The sequence below is a fragment of the Tamandua tetradactyla genome, chromosome 10 (assembly GCF_023851605.1).
Source record: "Tamandua tetradactyla isolate mTamTet1 chromosome 10, mTamTet1.pri, whole genome shotgun sequence".
NCBI classification, from domain to species: Eukaryota; Metazoa; Chordata; class Mammalia; order Pilosa; family Myrmecophagidae; genus Tamandua; species Tamandua tetradactyla.
In genome coordinates this window covers 103,050,760-103,069,034 of record NC_135336.1, presented here as the reverse complement: position 1 = coordinate 103,069,034, position 18,275 = coordinate 103,050,760, and the positions used below count along the sequence as shown (strand labels likewise).

The following is an 18,275-nucleotide window of genomic DNA, read 5'->3' as shown; positions in this document are numbered from 1 at the left end:
AGATAAAGAAGAGAAGGCAAAAAGAAGGAGAATCAAATTTAACAAAAGAAGTGCAAAACTTATACCTTAAAAACTACAAAACATGACTGAAAGTAGCTGCAAATCTAAATAATTAGAAAAACATCCCATGTTCATGGACCAAAAGGGTTAACATTATTAAGATGCCAATACTCCCCAAACTAATCTGCAGACACAATGCCGTCCCTATCAGAATCCCAGCAAACTTCTTTGACCAAATTGACAAGCCGATTCCAAAACTCATATGGAATTGCAAGGGACCCACAACAGCCAAAACGATCCTGAAAATGAAGATTGCTGAAAGGTCCAGAGTTTATTCTTGAGGTGATGAAAATGTTCTAAAACTGACCACAGTAATGGTTGCACATATCTACGAATATCCTCAAAACCATTGAATTGTACACTTTAAACGGGTGAATTGTACAGTATGTGAATTATATTTCAATCAAGTGGTTAAAAAAAAACAGACAAAAATAGAACAGTGTCCTGTTAGTAAATCTACCCCCTCCAAGGCAGCTCAGACCTCCTGGGGCCCTAGTGAACAGGAAGCCCTCCCACCTGCGGCCAGGCAGAGCCTGACCCCAAACAGACCAGAGCCCTTCTGACCAAGGGGCCAGAGTCTTCCTGATGCCAGAAATCCCACTGCATGAGAAGATTTTCCGATGCAGATGGAGTTTCACCCACCATCGCTCTGTCTTCCGCCAACTCAACTTAGACGCCTGATTCGCTGACATTGCTGCAGACGATAAAGCCACCCCCAGCCTTCCCCACTCACTTCCAGCGTGTCCTTGCATTGGGCTGGGTGCCAAGGCAGTGGCTGTGTGAGAATCCCTGTATGTGCACCTTCACATGGGGTCTCTATTCGAATGAGTGATCCCATCACTAACCTCCCAAGCAAGTCTCTCCCCCCAAGGAATATGGTCTTCTAACCCTTATAGAACAAAAATGATTCACCAAGCCATCCATCACAACGACATGAGTCATCTGTTATGAGAAGCTAAAAGGATATATTTCATGTACATAGAAATATAAAGGTTTGCACACTTCTGGGATATCATTTTACTGGGGTTGGGAGGAGGAGAGAAATAAATTCCACATTTTTTTTCAATGCGAATTGTATTAAAAGCCCCCATCATGTAACATCTGCGTCAATCAGCCTCCAAGGACTCAATGTAAACAGTTGTTGTTATAAATAGATGTGCTTTTAAGCAAAGACAGATGTCCCAGACTAAAATGTTAAGAAAACACATAAAACAGCTGAGTTCAAAGACTTCTTGACTTTTATTTCTTTCCCAACAAGTGAATCTTCACTGAGCAATGTCAGTGAGGGACGGAAGGGAGAACATTTTGTTTCCCAATAAGAAGGCATATTGTACCAGCGGAAGCATGTGTGCTAGCTGCGTGCTGAGAAGACCATCCACTCAAAGTCTTTCTAGCTTTGCTTAGAAGCCTGCATGCTAATACGCTGAATTACTCAGACTCTCGCGTGGTATTTGTTTATTTACTTGAGGAGCATTCCAGGAGACTCCTGTACAAACCTCCTCAGAATATTATTTCAGGGAGAACCAAGAGGAAGGAGTTGGGAAATGTCACTGGAATTTGAGGGTGCATCAGGCTGACGTCAGTGGGAGGGAAGGGTGTGAGCAGGCAGGATTCTGGAGCAGAGGAGATGGCCATCAGACCCCCTCCTCACTGGAAACAGGCCTGCATCCCACTTGTTAGTGCTGCTAGGACTTCGAGATCAGAAAGGGAAAAACTAACCTTCCTTTTGGTAGGAGGTGCTGCTGTCATTGAGATCATCAAAACAGCTAGAATCAGGAAGAAAGGGTGATTTAAAGATAATGAAGTTCACATTCTTGTGGGTCAGGCACTGTGCTGGGAAACATTTTCACATACATTGAAAGTTCTGTCATTGAAGTGTGAGAGGGTTAGAAAAGAATTTAAAATGTCAAAGGGATCAGAGACCAAAAACAAGTATGCATTTTGACCATACCACCCTTTATATGGTAAAATATTCTACCCAACCATGCCAAAGCCAGTCTTTCCTTCCTTCTAGCTGAGCAGGGCAAAGCCCTCCCTGTCCTTCGGGTTGATCTTCCCCTGGGGAAGCTAGCAGCTCTGGAGGGCACAGAGGATGAAGTTGGAGATGCCAGTGCTGGATGATGAGACAGACTAGAAAGCAGGCCCAGGTGTCATCTTTGGCAATCCCCCTGCTCAGATCATGGCCACAGAGGGTTTCCAGAGTCTGCAGTCTGGGCACAGAAGAGGAGAGCTGGAGCCCTCCCATGGAGGGCAAGGCCACCCCTCTACCCATACAAGAAGGGTACACTTCTGCCTGAGGGCGAAGGTAGAAAAGCTCAGCTTGTGTTTCATTTGTCATGAAGCCGAATGATCTGGAATTCGGCTCTTTCTTGACTAACTGAAAGGAAAGTCAAAACAAAGCACCCATCACAAACCCCTTTAGGATGCATGTTACACAATTCCTCAATTGAGAACTATTAGTCATAGGAACTTACCACTTTGTCGTGCACACAGACTGGGCAAGTTGCCAGAAGTTGCCAGAAAGTTTTTCTGGTGGTGTTGATCTAATATTATAATCAGTAAATGACTTGAAGTTTTCACCTCCATGCGGTCACATATCTGAGGATTAGGATAAAACAGTGTCATTACTGACCAAACATTCACAGGAGGCCACAGCTGATGCCTGATGCTTGTAGACATGCCATAACGGAGAAGGACAAGGCAAGCTCCCATGTCCTCCCTCTGGACACACAGGAGAATTCCAGTTCCCAATCTCCTCAGCAGTGAGGTTGGCCATTTCAATGTGGACAGAAGGCTGAGTGCTACTTTAGGTTTGGCCATCAAGCTCCTTGCATGGTCTTTCATGCACTGTCTTCCTTTCCTGTGACCCCCCTGATGTCGTGTATTGATGACGATGGTGTCAAGTGATACGAGGAGACACCAGATTTGAAGGAGAGCCCAGGAGTGCTGCCCAGCCTGCAACAGATTGTAAATATGTGAAAAATAAATCTTGATTATGTAAAGATAAAGAGACTTGGAGTTGTTTGGTATAGCAGCTAGCATTTGTTACCCTGATTAGTGTACCTGGTTTCTGGGTAGTACAGGTAGGTGCCACAAAGCAGGTGTTTCTGAATAATTTGATCTCCAGAATTTTCCTGATTAGGTGTGTAGCTCAGATTCAATCCAGAAGAATTGCAGCTGGGAGGAGAAATAGACGCAGGGAATGAAAAGAATGAGGCAAGCTCACTTTGGCACCCAGTTCACATTAGATTCCAAGAGTAAAAGGAAACAGAAAGGGTTGTTTAGTTAATTGCCCTGATTGAAAGCACAGCTGCCCCCAGATTACCCTATTCCTAAATGCAGCCATGCATGGGATTCCACAGCCCATCCTAGTAATTCTGTGACCCAAACTCAAGAGTGGTGGGGTTCTTTTAGAATGGCCATCCATTCCCATTCATTCTGTTCATGAGGAAACAGACTGTGGCTTACAAATTCCTGTTTGCGTATCTTCACTTATTTGACTACTGACATCAAATTCATTCCCCAGCACCCTTCCTCTCTGGGTAACATAATGCACTGTTCTTAAAATTATTTAATCCATGCAGTATTGCCTGACTGTGCACCAAGCTCTGTTTTAGAAAGGCTGAGACCCAAGGAGATAAAACAGATGAATAAATTGCTAACAGGACCTCACTAAGTATAATCATAAGTGGGAAGGACGTGACAACAAGGATGAGGTGGGATGGCAGCTTCCCAGAGTAGATGGGATTCCATGGCCCTCAAAGATGGTGAGAACTTGCAAAAGTCGAGAAAGGGTTTCAGACCTTATGAGAGAATTCTGGAGTCCAAGATGAGTATGGGGGCATCCACAATGTTCTAATTTGCTAGCTGCCAGAATGCAATATACCAGAAACAGAATGGCTTTTAAAAAGGAATAAGTTGCTGGTTTACAGTTCTAAGGCCGAGAAAATGTCCCAATTAAAACAAGTCTATAGAAATGTCCAATCTAAGGCATCCAGGGAAAGATACCTTGGTTCAAGAAGGTCGATGAAGTTCAGGGTTTCTTTGTCATGTGGAAGGGCATATGGCGAACACAGTAAGAGTTTCTCTCTCATCTAGAAAGGCACATGGTGAACACGGTCAGGGTTCCTCTCTCATCTGGAAGGCCAGATGGTGAACACGGTGTCATCTGCTAGCTTCTTCTCTCCTGGCTTCCAGTTTCATGAAGCTCCCTGGGAGGCATTTTCCTTCTTCATTTCCAAAGGTCCCTGGTTTGTGGACTCTCTGCTTTGTGGTGCTGCAGAATTCTCTGCTCTCTCCGAATCTCTTTCATTCTTCAAAATGTTTCCTGTTTTACAGCACTCCAGAAACTTATCAAGAGCCACCCAAATGGGTGGAGACGTGTCGTCACCTAATCCAGTTTAACAACCACATCTCCTTGGAGATGTGATTAAATCACATCTCCAAGGAGATGATTTGATTACAGTTTCAAACATACATTATTGAATAGGGATTATTCTGCCTTTATGAAATGGGATTTAGATTAAAAGATGGCTTTTGTAGGGGACATACATCCTTTCAAACCAGTACACAGAAGAAGGTGAGAAATCAGCTTGTTTGCAGTGGACACTTCCTGTTGGGGAATTGATAGGAAGAGGGCTCAGGGGGAAGGCAAAAGAGACCAGCTTTTGGAAGGTGTGTAGGCAGAATATTTACACCTCTCATGGGCATCTACGTAATAATCTGAGAATACGTTGTTTTGGTTTGCTAAAGCTGACAAAATACAATGTATCAAAAATGGGTTGTCTTTTACAATGGGAATTTATTATCATACAGTTTACAGTTCTTAGACAATGAACTGTCCTACTCAAGGCATCAACAGGATGATACTCTGAAGACAGGCTGCCAGCAACCAGGGATCCTCTGTCACATGGGAAGGCACATGCCTGGTGTGCTGGTTTGAAATGATGTATGGACCCTAGAAAAACCATGTTTTCATTCTAATCCCATTTTGTAAAGGCAGCTGCTTCTTCCAATCCCTGTTCAGCACTGTTTGTTTAAAACTGTAATTAGATCATCTTCCTGGGGATGTGATTTAATCAAGAGTGGTTGTTAAGCTGGATTAGGTGACGACATGTCTCCACCCATTTGGGTGGCTCTTGATAAGTTTCTGGAGTCCTATAAAAGAGGAAACATTTTGGAGAATGAGAGAGATTCAAACAGAGCAGAGCAGAATGACATAGCCACAAGAAACAGAGAGAACCAGCCAGCGACCTTTAGAGATGAAGAAGGAAAACGCCTCCCAGGGAGCTTCATGAAACAAGAAGCCATGAGAAGAAGCTAGCAGATGACGCCGTGTTCACCGTGTGCCCATCCAGATGAGAGAGAAACTGTGACTGTGTTCACCATGTGCCTTCTCACTTGAGAGAGAAACCCTGAACTTCATTGGCCTTCTTGAACCAAGGTGTCTTTCCCTGGATGCCTTAGATTGGACATTTCTATAGACTTGTTTCAATTGGGACATTTTCTTGGCCTTAGAACTGTAAACTAGCAACTTATTAAATTCTCCGTTTTAAAAGCCGTTCCATTTCTGGTATATTGCATTCTGGCAGCTAGCAAACTAGAACAGCTGGCATCTGCTGGCCCTTCTCTCCTGTTGCTTTCAGCTTCTGGCTACAGTGGCTTTCTCTCTCAGCTTCTCTGGATGTATTCTTTTCTCTCAGCTTCTCTCTGGAGCTTTTCCGGTGAGCTTCTCTTAATTTCATCTCTCTGTTTTATCCTTTTATAAGGATACCCATAACAAGTTTAAGAACCATCTTGAATGAGATGAGTCACATCTCAATTGAAATAACGTAATCAAAAGTTCCCACCTACAATAGGTCTGTACCCACAGGAATGGATTAAAAGAACACGGTCTTTTCTCGGGTGCATGCTACTGGGATACACACAGTCTCCAAACTACCACACCTGTGAAAAGGTTATTTTACAGGGCAAAAGGGAACTTTACAGATTTGATTAAATTAAGGATCTTCAGGTGGGCAGGTTATCCTGGATTATTCTGGAGGGTTCCATGTAACCACAAGGGTCTGTATAAAAGGAAGGAAAGAAGAATGGTCTCAGAGAGAGAGAGAGAGAATTCAGGATGCTGTGCTAGTTGGCCTTAAAGACAGAAGAGAGAGACATGGGCCAAAGATGCAGGCAGCCTCTATAAACTTGGAAAAAACAGTGCAATACTAGAGCTTCCAGGAAGGAATGCAGCTCTGCAGACACCTTGATTTTAGGACTTTTGACTTCCTGAAACTTAAGATAATAAATATGTGATAATTTGTTACAGCATCAGTAAGAAACTGATAAGGAGGGTTTCAAATGTAAGGCTGAGACTTTAACCTCTAAAATAACCTGAGCTTTGGATTCACAAGGCTTTTAAATAAAGACATGATATCATTTATCCTACGTGTGTGTCATTTGCGCTTTATGTAAGCTCCACAGACACAGTTCCTTGCCTGTATTGGCCCACAAGCACCCCCAACATGGAGAACAGTGCATGCTCTGCACCAACAGAACCCAGTAAGTATTTTCTGGATGGATGGCTGAATGGATGGATGAATGAATGGCTGGCTGGCTGGATGAGTAAATGGGTAGTAAATGCAACAGGCATTATACTTGGAGTTCCCATGCCTTTTGCTTTGGCATGGGCAGGATCCAGGAATCAAACCCAGGTCTCCGGCATGGCAGGTAAGAATTCTGCCACTGTGCCACTGTTGCACCACCACCCCCCATTCTCTTTTGCTTGAACAATTTCAATACCTCTCTCACAGACCTCTCTGTCTTTGATTTCCTCGCCATTCCAATACAAGCTCTGGTTATATCATTTTCATCCCAATAAAATTCAAATTCCTTCAAATATGATTTAAAGCCATACAAAACATGGCATCAGATTACCTGTGAGAACAGGAACCATCTCCACCTACACAGCTGAGTGTCTACATTGACACGACTTCACACAAGAGGGAATGTGTGTGAAAATGCTTCTCAGCACAATGCCTGTCCATGTCCTTACACACACGCCACTATTCTTCCACTGAACTCATCAACTTTATTTTAGGAAACTCTTGCCTAGAAAAAATTAAAAGTTATTAGTTTTTTATTGTGGATTTCAGGAACTTCCTGGAAACAATCCATGTAAATAAGTACCAGCCTATTTCACTTGTCCATACATGGCATTAAAGCTTGTTTAGGTTCTATTTGAGGAACTTACTTTAAAACCCTTGCTGTGCTGTCATCACCAATCCTAGATGGTTATTTCTTGATCCTTACTCCTTGTGATGGTTGGGTTCTGGGGTCACCTCGATCAAGTTGTTATGCCCAGTTGTCTGGCCAGGCAAGCACTGGCCTGATCATTGCAACAAGGATATTTTGTGGCTGGTTGATAAACCAGAGGGCTGGTGTATTAAATCATTAGTCAGTTGATTGCATCTGTGTCTGATTACATCTGTGATCAACTAAGGCCCATCACCCACAATGATATAATCCAATCAGTTGAAGACTTTTAAGGAAGAAGAGAGATTTTCACTGCTTCTTCAGCCAGTGAGCCTCTCCTGTGAAGTTTTTCTAGACCCTTCATTGGAGCCACCAGCTTCACAATCTGCCCTATGGATTTTGGACTCTTCTCTTCCCAGGGTTGTGTGAGACACCCTTTTAAATCTTATATTTACATATCTCTCCTGTTGGTTCTGTTTCTGTGGAGAATCCTGTCTAACACACTTCTGATCAAACCAGTCCACAATGAAAGACTTGGCTTAAACCAAACCCCAAAACCTCATATAGATTTCAACTTTGCCTTACCCATTGAAAGCACCATTTAGACTCTGTCAAAGTGCTGTCCTCCCTTGCAACAACAGTAAGCAATAAACTCAGCTTTGCCTTATCAGCAAGTTGTCCTGGGGTGGTATTTTAAGGGAGTTAGCACTGGACATCATCACTTAACTATTTTCATCACTTCCTGCTTTCCCCCAGCCAATGGCAGGCAGAATAATAATCCCCCAAAGAGTCCACCTTCTAATTCCAGCAACCTGTGGATATGTCATGTTATACGGCAAAGGATAATTAAAGTGCTGGATGGAAGTAAATTTGCTCACTAGCTGATTTTGTGATGGGGAGATTGTCCCTAATTATCCAAATGGGCCCAATGTTGCAGGAGAGTCCTTAAATGTGAAAAAGGGATTCAGAAGAGTCAGTGCCAAAATGAAGCAATACAGGGAAGACTCGGCCAGCTATTGCTGGCTTTGAAGATGGAGTGAAGGACCATGACGGAGACCCGGGTTCAATTCCTGGAGCCTGCCCATATCAAAAAGGAAAAAATATCCTGTCTGTCTTTTCATATCAATACTTCTCCAAGGCAAACTTCCCCCAAACATCCCATTCCTGAATTGTCACTGCACCTGGTTTGTTCTTTCTTATTTTATACTATGCAATATATTAATTTGAGAATGTGTTATAAATCTGTTTTGGTTTTCTAAAGCTGGTGAAATACACCAGAAATGGTTGGCTTTTACAATGGGGCTTTATTAGCTTACAAGTTTACAAGTCTAAGCCCATGAAAATGTCCAAAGCAAGATACCAACAGGAAAATACCTTCTCTGAAGAAGAGTTGCTGGTGATTTGGGACTCCTGTGTCATATGGGAAGGGACATGGCAATGTCTGCTGGTCCTTCTCTCTTGGGTTTTGTTGCTTTCAGCATCTGGCTTTAATGGCTTCCTCTCTCAGCTTCTCTGGCTCTCCTAACTTCTCTGTGTGCTTCTCTCTGTTTTCTGTATGTCCTTTATCCTCTTATGAAGGACTCCAGTAAGAGGATTAAGAGCCACCTTGAATGAGGTGGGTCACAACTCAACTGAAATAACCTAATCAAAAGGCCCCACTCATAATAGTTCTATCCCCACAGGGATGGATTTAAAAACCATGATCCTTTCCGGGGTACATATGATTTCAAACCATCACATATGTCTTATCTGCTTTCAATTTACAAGCAACTGGAGGGTAGAGATATGTCTATTCTTCCAATATAGCTACATGATTATCCTTGAACCTAATGAAAAATGTACATGCTGGATACAAAAGTAGTTTAGATGAATCTGTTTCTCATGACTTAGGGGTGGGATAAGTAGCATCTTCTATTGGGCACTGTTATAATACCAAATGTAAAAACAATCCCAGTAAGAAAGATAGAAGAATTTGCAAATAATAGAACAGAAATTTAAAAAAGACACTTGATATAGGGCCGGTTTATCCATTAAGCATTACGGGCTAATGCTTGAACTTACTACTTTTTGAGGGACTTATGAAAATGCTTGAAAGCCAAGATGAGAAAGGAAAATGATGAGATTAAATTAATCTTTGTTCAAATGTCTACAAACTGTAGTATTTTCTCAATAAATTAACTTCTGAATTTCGCAGACATACAAATTCCACTATATTTGAAATCAATTTGTCAGGTTTCCTTACTTCATCAGAATTCAGAATCTCAATTATGCAGTGGATTAAATTAGCTACTTTCAACTGCCTTATTTTGAAAGCTGTGGTTTTTAAAAAATCCTTTCCAATTATTTTACATTGAAAAAATATTTAAGAAGGAAAGTGGGGGCATTTTAATACATGTGATATAATGTGGCATGGAACCTCCTACAGCCTATGCAGGCCTTAAAACAGCCCTGTGAGTAAAAGGGACAGAAGCAGGAGACTGTGCAGCTGGCAGGTGACACGGACACTGACTGTAATAACAGTGGCTGATATTTACCACCTGCATACCCCGGGTCATTGATCCCTTCCATCTTCACAAGGACATGCTGAGGAACTGGAAATAGGTACAATCGTGTACCTAAGGCAGCCCATCAGGAAGTGGAGCCAGAATTTACACTCGGGCCAGTCCAGTCCTGGAGTCCCTGCCCTTCCACTCAGCTGAAACACCTCATCAGCACACAAGGGAGCACAATGGTGGAAATCCATGGTCTGGCGAGTGTGGGAGGTTCCTCCTGAATACAGGTTCCTTCTGAATACAGGTTCCTTCTGAATGCAGGTTCCTCCTGAATGCAGGTTCCTCCTGAATGCAGGTTCCTCCTGAATGCAGGTTCCTCCTGAATGCAGGTTCCTCCTGAATGCAGGTTCCTCCTGAATGCAGGTTCCTCCTGAATGCAGGTTCCTCCTGAATACAGGTTCCTCCTGAATGCAGGTTCCTCCTGAATACAGGTTCCTTCTGAATACAGGTTCCTTCTGAATGGACGCCTCTCAAGGTGGAGGGACCCCAATCCCAGGGAACCTGAACCCAGGACAGGCGGAAGCTGTGACCCTGAGTTCAGGCATCCAGGAGAGGATGGGCTTTGAGGACAGTGGGGTCAGGGCAGGCCCTTAGGGCCGTTTCAGTCTGTTAATCCTGCCAGAACGCAATATACCAGAAATGGGTTGGTTTCATAACGGGACTTTACTAAGTTACAAGTTTACAGTTCTAAGGCCATAAAAATGTACAAACTAAGGCATTCAGAGAAAAGATATCTTGATTCAAGAAAGGGCCGACATTCAGGGTTTCTCTGTCAGCTGCGAAGGCACATGGCATTCTCTGCTGGCTTCCTCTCCGAGTTTATTTCAAATGGCTTTCCCCAGGGGCATTTTCTTTCTGCATACCCAAAGGTCTCTGGCTGTGTGGGCTCTGTTAACTCTAAAGCTTTTTCCAGAATGGTTCCCTCTTAAAGGACTCCAGAAAGCAACCCCACCTTGAATGGGTGGAGACAAATCTCCATGGAAACCACCTAATCAAAAGGTCCCACTCACAATTGGGTGGATCACATCTCCCACGGAAACAACTTAATCAAAAAGATCCCACCTTACAATATCAAATCAGGAATAAAGAACATGGCTTTTCTGGGGTACACAACAGTTTCAAACCAGCACAGGGCCCTTTAGGGTAAACGTGGTGGCTAACAGTGGGTGAGGTTAGAGAGCCCATTCTCTGTGCAGACCTGGGCAGAATAAGCAGCACCACGGACCTTCCTGCCTGGCTGTATATGATTAAATTGAGAAAATCATCTGCTCCTTAGCAGGGGATAGAAATGAACAAATGTCACAGGCACAGATGAAAGGACATCAATAACCCTGAAGCCACCCTTAGGGGTGGCAGCAATTAAGGAAATTAAATACAGAAGTCTAAGGAGAATGTCTTCACCTTTATCACAGAACTCTTGAGAATACATTAAGATGTACCCCCTCTCTCCACATGCATGCAAAATTTTGCAATTTCAGGGGTCTCAAAGACCTTTCCTCAAAAGATCTAATCTGCAGGTTTTGGACCCCAACTTTATCTTTCTGTGCTTTTTTCTGGCATAGTAAGATGAATACTTAGCTCATCATCCCTCAGACTTTCTCTTTTTTTTCTCCCCAATATAAGCATTTAAAGCTATAAAAGTACTTCTAAGTTCTGCTTTAGCTGCATCCCTTTGTTTTAATATTTGGTATTTTTCTAATCATTCAGTTTTAAGTATTTTCTGATTTCCTTTATGATAACTTCTTTGACCCTTTGTTCTGGTTCGCTATTAAGGCGTTAAAAAAAAATTTAGCAACTCAAAACAACAACCATTTTATTTTAGCTCATGATTTTGTGGGGCATGAATTGGACAGATCTCAGCTGGGGGATGCTTCTGTTCCTGGGCATTAACTAAGGCAACCAGTGTTATCCAGCTGGCAGATGGACTGGGCAGGAGGGTCCAACATCCCTTCACTCGCAGGTTTGGTGCCTTGTCAGGGATGACCAGAAGGCTGGACTCAGGTGGGACTGCCTGGCAGTCTCACAATGCTTGGACTACCCTGGGATGGTGGTTGAGCGTTCCCAGAGAGAGTGTTCCAAAGCGAAGGAAGCTACTAGTCTAAAGTCTGGACCTAGAAACTTGCACAGCACTACCTCTGCCATCTTCTCTTGCTCACAGCAGTTGCAGCTCTCCTGCAGGAAAGGAGCACAGACCTTGCCGGGCTGGGAGGAGTGACACAGAATTTCTGGTCTTCTTTGGTCCACCTTCTCATAAATGATTTACAATTGTGATTCTTAAACCCCAACCTCATGGTTTCTTCTAGTTATTTTAGTGATTTGTAACTTATTAGCATTGTGGCTTAGAGAATGTAGTCTGTACTCTACCAATCATTTGTAAGTGTCTGGCACTTGTGTGTTAGTCCAGTATGTGTACAATATTTGTAAATATTCTGTGCAAACTTGACAAGAAAGTGTATTCTACAATCACTGGTTCCATGTTCACTGCATATTTGTTGAATTCAGCACTATGACTTAAGAGCGGCTGTTACCCTGTCTGATGGTTTGAAGCTGTAGTGTTTGAAGCCACTTAAAGTTGATCCATTCCCTTAGGTGTGGACCCATTGTAAGTAGGGTCATTTAGTGAATATGTTCTTAACTGAAGTTGAGATGTGACGCACTTCACTCAGGGTGGGTCTTATTCCTCTTACTGGAGGTCTTTATGAGAAGATGAAATACAAAGAGACAGAGAGAAACACACAAAGAAGCTAACAGAGAAAGACACAGAAGTTCAGAAAGAAAGCCATAGGTGGAGCAACGAGAAACTGAAAACAACAAAACTCAGGAGAGAAGGACCGGTGGATGCCATGTGCCTCATCCTGTGACAGAGGAGCCTAGAATTACTGGGTGTCTCTTGATGTCTTGATTTGGACATTTTCATGGCCGCAGAATTGTTAAGCTTGTAAGCTAATAAATCCCCATTGTTAAAAGCCAATCTATTTCTGGTATATTGCATTTCAGCAGCTTTAGCAAACTAAAATACCCTACAATTCTCTGGTGGTGGTAGAGGGTCATGTGTCTAGTTGACCCATGCACTGAGGATATTGCAGTTTGGGATCCCAATGGGATCCCCTGCTGGGTTATTCACCTTAGATAGGACTGGGTTTGTCTGCTGCCCCTCTAGCCACCCAAGACCTTAAGAACTGATGACCCAGTTCACCCAACCGGGAAACAGTCTTAAAGCAAAAGCCACCACCTGGCTTTGCTCACTGATCCAAGTTCTTGTCATCACTCAACCCCCAATCCGAGTCTTCTAGAACCTTTCACCAGCTCATAAATGCAAGCAAGATTTTTTTTTTTTTTACAAAATCTTCATTTAGCATGTTTCGTTATTTTATGTATTTTAATCAGTTTTTCAATTGCCAGTTAACCATTAGGGTGGCCTCGGTCCTTCTCAACTGGTGTTCTTTCTCATGAATTCTCAAAATACAGAACTTGCACTTGACACAGACTCAGCCATGCTCCCCCACTGAATCAGATTCCCCCCCAAAGCCTTCTCCTTGTTACCGCAGTGGCCCTCTCCTGACCTAACTGAGAACAGGCTTCCTGTTTCATCTCTTTCTACACCGCGGCAGGGGAGATGTTTCTAGAATGCAAACCTGCTCACATCACTACCTCGGTTCACCACACCCAGCCCAGCCCTCCACCCTCTCCACACCCACTTCAGGAGACAATTGTTAAGACCTCAGGTCATTCTGTCTAGTGCTTAAATCTCAAATCAACTTCTCATGAGGAAAGTAAGAGGTGAAGAACAGAATCATGGCTTTGGGTTGTTAACATTTAACAACTGGAGGCTAACATCACATCAGGAGCTGAGCACAGCATGAAGGCTTCATCATAACAAATTATGAGAAAGAAACCTCAGTGTAACAGAACCCAGCCTTGTCCATGTGCATGGCTCATCCATGCAAGGAGAAAACAAGGATGGAGGATTCACCTGTAGGAGAAATATCTAGAGACACCACTGAAAACTTTTATGGCAGTTATGTCATAGGGAGGAGAAGGGCAGTGAAGAGGGGTGAGACTTGGACAAAGTACTTTGCAGAAGTTCGTTGCCAAAGTTGTGGCATGCCCTGAGTATCTATAAATTCTCAGCTTAGCTCCTTTGCCTGCATTCTTCCCAGGTTACTTTCCTCAGAAGAGAACCTGGCCCAAGGTCAGTTAAGGATTCAATTTCAATTGAGCCTTAAGGAAGAGTCAAAGTTGGAAAGAAAAATTATTGCTCAGAATTTTAGCTCTACTGACCACAGACGGCTACGGGGATCTGGTCTACCATTTTATTTCTTTGGAGTAGTAGATAGAAACCTTTTCAATGTAAGGGATTAGATTGGCCCCCTAAATTAAGTGTGCTTTAGTCAAATACTTTTCTGTTTAGGAAAAACAAAGAAAATCCCCAGTTAGGAGCATTATCAGGTCGATCAAGTCTCTATAGGGGAAGGCTGTGCAGTCCCCCACCTTAATTCAATTTCACCCAGAGGTTTGCTTTGGATTCCCCTGAAAATTTGCTCCTTGTTAACCAAGCAATCAAGTCCTAGTTGAATCAAAATAGCCCTATTTACATAGCCTAAAGAAGGTTTTGGAGAGAAGCAAGGAACAGCTTTGCTGAAAGCATTTGTTCTCTCTCTCTCTTCCCACTCTGAACAAACCTGTCTTCCCACAATCTAAATGGAGGTTCAGAAATTCTTAGTCCTGCTTTATGGACTAAAACGTAAACATAGTCCATAAAACAGAACTTCTTAGTCCTGTTTTATGGACTAAAAAACAGGCTGTTCGCTCAAGGGGTTCCCCACAGTCTCAGGGCTGTAAACCCCCATTTACCAGAGCAGGTTGATTCGTTCCATTGTCCGACATAATTAAACCCAAACTTAGGAAGTAATTTCCATTCCACCCCAGTGGGACAGAACAAAAATGAGAACATATTACTCAGTTCTACGTTTCTACTATGTTCTTCTAGGTATTCAAACTTCCATCATTCCATTAGACTCTCAAATTAGAGAAGAAAACAATCTTGTCTTACACAAAAGCAGATCGAGTTGGAAGGCCGCATAGCCAGCGAGAGCTCTTGTGTATGACACAGACCCAGCCAGTGAGACTTTCAGGTAGGTGGTCTGGTCTGTAGACTATGAGGTACTAATTAAATAAAGGGTCTGCCCTACCAGTCACCAATCCTCACCCCACCACTGGGGTGGGTGCTGTCATCCCCACAGGATAGGGCTTTGGGCTGAGGCCCAGGGAGGGCCAGCACATCACCCAAGGTCACCCAGCCAGGGGATGGCAGAGTCAGGCCGTGCTCGGTACTGCCTGGCTACCTCTTGAAGCACCCCCGAAACAGAGCTCACACCTTGGGTGGTGTGCTGTCACTGAAATGAATTACATCCCAGTGTACTGTGGGCTAAAGCACCCAGTCGCAAAAGAAATCTGCACAGTATGCCAGTCCAATGTAACTTCTTCTTGGTCATTATCTGTCAGGACTGTGCTGTAAAATTATGTTTTTATTGGCTTCTAATCCCAACTTCAGCAGGTTAGGCCCCAAACATGCCAAAAGCATGTGGAAGCTGGTGGAGGCTACAGCGGGACTTAGGAGCAGGAGGTTTTCCCTACGGTGGGTTGAAAATCCTTCTCTGAAGGCCCGCAGCATGGCTGGCCTGGCCTCTGGCTCTGTGTCTACACTGCTGGCTTTTCTCCAGTTTCTTTGAAATTCCTACATGTCCATGAAAACCACAAAATGACCCGTACAACGAGGCAAAACAAAAAGTGCTCTCAATTGAATTTGAAGATTTGCTTGAAATATATGGATGGATTAACGGCATCATGGTCAATTTTATCTTTTCTTCTGCAATCTGTTCCTGGGTGCTGGCATTCATTCAGCAGGCATTAATTGAGCACCTACTCCCTAGATTGATTTAAAAGACAGTCCCTGGTCTTGTATCATTAGGAAGCCTGCATGTTTTTCCCATTTGTTATGCTATTCCACTGAGAACATTATAGTATATCTGATTCAGGTAGATGAAAATTTTTCTTATGAGTATGGGAAAACTGAGCCAAGGGTTCAGGTCCTTGCACAGCACTAAAGATGAGCAATAACTTGAATCAGACAGAAATAAAAGTGAAGCTGCCCATCCCACCCACATCCACATGACTGACCCAATACAGAGAGCTCAAAATCGCTATATTAGATTAGAAACACATGTCAAATTAATCTTAATGTATGAGACCTAAGGGTATTTGCATATTATTTCAGTAAAAATTAGTCCAAGTTTCTTTACATAATTTATTTAATATTAGCATCAAGTACATTTTCTAATTTTTATCTAGATGATGACACTAGATGTGTAAAGCAACAATTTATTTTAAGGTGGCTTTAGTATTGGCCCATATAATGAGATAGTAATTCTAGGTCCAGACTTTTTCCCCATTCATACTAAATTATCATGGTGACAAAACGAGTTAAATAGGTGAAAGTGGATACATGAAAATAGATTTTTAATTTTATGGCCTAATTACAGTTCAGTAAACCTCCCCTTAAACTTACTCCAGAGTCCCAGTAAATGTCTAAAAACTTCAATAATTTACATTTACCATGGCCCAAAAAAAAGCTTTATCAACCAAATTATTCTATAGTATCAAAATGTCTAAAAAAATCAAAGAACTAAAATCTTAAGATACAGTTCCTTTGTTAAAGCCATTTGTTAAAACAATAAACCTGAGACTCCAAAGCTGGCCTTATTTCTCACAGCCTCCACCCTGACTTTCTCTGTGTGCACTCCCCACCCCCACCCCCACCCCCACCCCCACCCTTGCTTTCCAGAAGTCCCTTGCCCCACCCCCCAGGCTCCTGGTTTGACATTTTTGCATTTTAAAAGGAGGACCACCATGAAAGTTTGGCATGTTGATAGTGGACCAACAGGGCAGGGGTTGGAGTGCCAGCTTAAGGCTCCCCGCTAATTCTAGGTGCTCCCGGAGCAGAGGGCTGGAGGGGAGTGCTGTCTTCTCCAGCACAGCCTTCTGGATATCAGAATCATTGCACAACCCTAGCCCTGCCCATGGGGAAGTGTACCCTATCGATCTTTGCACTTCGTGTCTGTTTGTCCCACAAGTCTTTGATGGGGCCCCATGCATGACTCAGCCCCACACTGTCAGGACTTTCTACATCTTAATAGCATTGCAGTGACTAATGCCCAGGACACCTGGCAGCTTGGCCAAGGGACTGTTTGTCCAGACTGCACTCACACCCCGGGTCGGTGACTGCCGCCCTCTGCTGCAGCTCTGCCATTCCCGAAAGAAGAGTGCACCCACTCACCTGGCTGCCTCCTGACTCATCTGACTCCATCCCTCCAAGAATGCAGAATTTTCTGGCAGCTACAGCACTGGGGGTCAAGGTTTGTCAGAGGCTCCATTCAGAAGGTTGGATGCTCTCCCGAGTGTGGCCAACTGGCCCAGAGCAACTCCTTAGCTTCACTTCTCCTATCAAGATTTCGCTTAAATAACCTTTGTTCCTTTCCTCGAAGGGGCATATGACTCTGCTTACGTACACACACCACACCTAAGACACAGGGGCCCTTCCGAAAGCACGAAGGGGAGATGTGTGAACGTGGCCCTGTGAGGCAGATGGAGGGCGAACGTGGCCAGTGACAGCCACTCACCTCTGGCCATCAAGCTCTACCTTGTTTATTTCAGAAGTTGCTGCTTTGTTACAAGCATAATCAAATACCTGGGTGTCGGCGTTGGGGAAAGAATGTTGAGCTCAGGGAAGAGGTGTCCAGTCTGGACCTCGGTGGGTGCTACTGACCAGGTGAGACCTAGGAAACACATTGCCCTTCTTAGGAACTCGATCTCCTGATCTGAAAAATGAGGACATTGGAATACACTAGGACAACGGTTCTCAAAGTGTGGTCCAGGAACCCCAAGGGGTTCAAAACAATTTTCACAATAATACTAAAATGCTATTTGGGGGGGAATTAATGCTTAATGGGTATAAGGTTTATGTTTAGGGTTGTTTGAAGAGTTGCGATAATGAATGGTGTCAATGGTGAAAGTCGTGTACACCACTGAATTGTGTACTTGAAAGTGATTTAAATGGGTGAATAAAAAAGATTATTTGCCTTTTCCCTTCTCACTCTCTTACAGTGTGTACAGTAGAGTTTTCCAGGGACTGCGTCACATGTGATGTCACAATGGACCAAAACAGTGGCTGATGGGAGAATCCCACAGCCCACCATCAAGCCAGGCATTAAAGAGACTTGCAAAAAAGTAAAACAATGTCATAACTCACACTGATTTTGAGGGGGCTTGTTTTGGAAAACCTACTTACTTTTCATTTAAAAAACATTATTCAATTATTCACGTGAATACGTTATTGGGTTATTCTTGTTATTTTTAAATAAATAT

At 43.3% G+C, this 18,275-nt stretch overlaps 1 long non-coding RNA gene across 3 annotated transcripts; it reads right to left on the bottom strand.

Moving 5' to 3' along the window:
- Positions 1–1,304: 1,304 nt before the first annotated feature.
- On the bottom strand, positions 1,305–18,044 carry LOC143648098 (uncharacterized). Of its 3 annotated transcripts, none has more exons than XR_013158362.1 (6): positions 18,013–18,044; positions 17,188–17,686; positions 6,982–7,155; positions 3,124–3,237; positions 2,535–3,015; positions 1,305–1,826 (listed from the first exon to the last, which is right to left on the bottom strand). It is a non-coding gene; the product is annotated as an uncharacterized LOC143648098 (long non-coding RNA). The 3 variants fall into 3 exon arrangements; XR_013158364.1 differs by having other exon boundaries at positions 2,535–2,658; XR_013158363.1 differs by having other exon boundaries at positions 17,599–17,686; positions 18,013–18,034.
- Between the last annotated feature and the right edge of the window lie 231 nt (positions 18,045–18,275).